Below are 3,907 nucleotides of genomic sequence, written 5' to 3'. Positions count from 1 at the left end.
CCTGGGGTCGGGAGGGGGCTTGGAGCCGCAGCCGCAGGCTTCAGCCGTTGGGTCCTTGAGGGGAACACGGAGGCGCTGCCGTGAGGGGCCGCCCTCGTGCCGGGCGCGTGCCTGTAGGAGCCTCACGGGAGCGGGGGCCGGGCCAGCGGCACCGGGGCCCTCTGGAGCAGCCGTTACCGTTATTCCCCGCACCTGTGGTGACACCCCGCGGGCAGCTGGCGCTCGCTGCAAGCACAGGCAGCTTGGGTTAGGGGTAAGGGTGGTGGGCTCCCGGAGAAAGCAGGTCAAAATGCCTGTTTCGGGAGGACCGTTGTGGTGCTGCGTGGGACTGCGGAGGAGCCGGCGCCTTAGCACCAGCTAGCCTTTTAGCCGGGGAGGGCTCGTAGGTTTGCTGTTAGCCCCGTGCTGAAGCAAGAGGGAAGGCTTGCTGGACCGTGATGGACTGTGCTTCCTCTTCAGGATCGAGGTCCTTACGCCGCTCCCCTGTGTCCTGCAGCCTCAGGGAGTGAGGTAAGCCTGGCTCCTTCTGACCCCAGAAGCTCTGTGCACTGTTTCTGGCGTTACCTCTGGTCTGTGCTGTCTGACTCCATTTACTGTGCATCTGGTGACTTTTTTCTTTTAATAAGAGGTGTTGCTCCTATCCACATTTGTATGTAGATCAGGGAAGCTGTATGTGGCAGGGAGAGAAAAAAAAAAAGGTATACATTTAACAGCGTTTGGCTGAGAATTGAAGAGGACTCAGAGGCATTTCTTCTACCTCTCTCTTTTCCATATGGTCACTCTGTCAATTGGCTGACATTCTCCATATTTTTCACTTAAACATCTACTCTGTCTTCGCATAAGCCTCAAACTTTATCAACTTCAGTGCTCAAGTGGTAGGTAGCATGTTATTTTCAGCATGCATGTTTCAGTGAGAGGAGTTAAAAGCAGCGGTGTGCCAGATACACCTTACTGTTGGGCAGGGATGGCGGGGCACCATCACCTGGAGATGATCATGAGCCTGATGAAGTGATATTACAGCAGGCCTCATCTAGCTGGGGCAGGAAGAACTGGAGTGCCTATGGGGATGGCCAGAGCCGTGCCCCAGCTGGGGTGACCAGGTGTGTTGCTGAGGCACAGGGGCAGAAGTTTGGGCTGGAGGCAGAGCTTGTGATGAGCTGAGAACATAAAGGTTTCAGACGGGCAAGAAGTCATGGCCCTTATCAGAGTGAGTGACTTTACCGAGGGAAGGGTGGTTTGAGGAAGAGCCTTGGGAGGAGCCCTGATGGGGTGGAGAATGGGCTTTGGCTGTGTGACAAGATAGGAAGGAATGGCTGGCCTGGTTGTGGGTCTGGGGGCGGTGTTTGCACAGGAAGCCTGTGACCGTGCCCTATGCGCAGCGTACCCCATGACAGAAACATGAGGCTATTAGGTTATTCAGAGGCCTAATAGCATGGACCTTTGGCTCTACCTGCAGCTCTGCATGGCAGACAGCTTCTTGGGTTTCTCCTCACAGTGTCGTTGCTGGTGTAGTTTGGTGTTATTTTTGAGGGGTTAGGTGAAGAGACTGTCATTGAGCATTAGCTTTTTATAGCATTTTGCTACAATATGTGACCATCAGTCTGAGAGGTGTAACATTTTCTATCCTACTTGGAACTGTGCTCAGTCACAGGCCTTTTTAGGGTGGGAGGTATCTGCGCAACAAAATCAGGTAAGAAAAATTGTGTCACATCAATAGTTCCTAAGATACTTTTTTCCCAAGGATGAGCCTCATGAGCTATATATGATGCTTTGTTAAAAATGATTGCTTGAAGTATCCTGTAGTAGTGTGTGTAAATTGTCTTAATATAACAATTATTTGGAAAAAAAGCTTTTAAGTAATTCCTGCCTTTTAAATCTTTTTACTCTATCTACCTAAAATATGTTGTAATGTATTGGTGTGAAATTTGAACTTCATTAGATATATTGTTTTGAAACATGGAAAAGCCTCTCTAATACTTAGCTTAGAGCTTCTCATTCAGTTGACAAAGGACAGGAAATGCTAAATTAAGTATAGTCCTAGTCATGCAATTCAAATAACAGAAAACAATGTAAGGATGGAGTTTTGGTCTCGGTGCTGAGCCTTAGTCTTGTCTCGGCTCCTGCTGGGCCTTTAAAAGCTGCAGCACACAAAGTTCAGTCCTCAAAAGTCTGCAACAAGCGAAGTCCGATTTTTAAATGTGACTGGCTCAAAGCCCATGATCATGAAAAGTTGGGAATATGTAATGCTACTCTGTCATCTAGAGTACTCCATTTCCCCGCATCTGCACCTGAATCAAAGCAAGAAGAAAGGCTTTTCTCAGCCTGACACAGGAGCGCTCTGCAAGCTAGTGGTAGTAGAAGTCAATTTTTAAATATGCAGTGTTCCCTGCACAGCGTGTATCTGTGCCTGTATTTATACTGTTATGAGGCAAATCAATGAATTGGAGACTCCAGATCCTTTCCTGGTGTTTGGTTATTCTGCCGGGAAGGAATCCTACAGGAGTCTGTAGAACATCTAGAAAGATATAAAGAAGACAGATTTGTAATTGGAGTAGATCCAAAGCCAGTTACTGGGGGCAGATCACTTCACAGCAATGGTCTGTCATGCCAGGGTCCAGAAGTAGAGCCTGCTATTTAACAGACTTGCGACTGGGGCCCAGGGATGTGCTGTTATGCAAATACTGGCCTAAATTTACTTATGATTCATTTTTTATCCTAAAGACTGAATTCATAGAGCTATTCCATTTGACATGCACAATGCTGGAAGAGAGATATTGTACAGGAGAACATACGATTTTCTGAAGTTACTCATGCAAAATCACTATAATTACATTGTAAATGGGACCATGGTAAATGAAATCATTGAGCAGTTAGGGCAAGCTGTATAAAATGATTTAGATCTCTAGTTTTAGGCTTTCTAGAGCATATAAGGCAATTAATGATTTTCTTGTCAAGTGTATACTGGTGTTTCTTATGGAGAGAGAAGAATAGTCATGCACGTGGAGCTACAAGTACCTTGGCTTTTGCCATAGTTGATAGATGCAGCTTTTTTCAGACCACAGTCAGGGGAACCTGGGTAATGCTGCTTACAGGAGGGGGATCCATGTTTTCTGCATGCAGAGATGTCTCATAGTTGCATGCAGTGAGGTTGAACGAGATCTGTCCTTCAGCTTCTGCTCTCTGGAGCAGTAACTGCTTGTTTCCTTCCTGTAGTTTCTCTTCCTAGTTAGCTAATATCTACATTGCACAACTGATTTCCTGGGTCTCAATGCTCGGAATCAATTGATGTAACCTTCTTTTGCTTTGAAAGCTGAGGCCATTTAGCCTGCAGTAGTATGTGCTTTCAACGCATTTTAAGCTAAAATACATAAATCATTCTTGCGTGGCTGGGGTAGAGAAAAATGCTCAACCTGAAGTCTGAGGAACCTCTAAGTCCCATATGCGATATAGAAGCAGCAGCACCTCTTGGAGTTGTGCTGAATGAAAGACTTGACCTTCCCCACAGGAGAAGGTTGGTGCCTGATTCTAGGGGACAGCTCAGGGCTGCCTCCAGAGATAGTCACTTACTCACAGTCCAGTACAGCACTGAAGGAAAGGAGCCTTGAAGAAGAGTTAGGTTTTGGGTATGCTTTTTTTTCCTCAACCTCTCCTTGTGTCTTTCTGGGGTAATTCCACATTCATCGCACTGCTTCTGGGAACACCTAACTTTCTTCAAGTTGTCCTGGTTTCAGCTGGGATAGAGTTAATTTTCTTCCTAGTAGCTGGTACAGTGCTGTGCTTTGGATTTAGTATGAGAATAATGTTGATAACACACTGATATTTCAGTTGTTGCGAAGTAGTGTTTACACTAGTCAAGGACTTTTCAGCTTCTCATGCCCTGCCAGCGAGAAGCTGGGAGGGGGCACAG

This window comes from Aptenodytes forsteri, unplaced genomic scaffold (assembly GCF_000699145.1).
Source record: "Aptenodytes forsteri isolate BGI_AS27 unplaced genomic scaffold, ASM69914v1 Scaffold239, whole genome shotgun sequence".
Classification (NCBI taxonomy): Eukaryota; Metazoa; Chordata; class Aves; order Sphenisciformes; family Spheniscidae; genus Aptenodytes; species Aptenodytes forsteri.
This window is presented reverse-complemented; position numbering follows the sequence as displayed.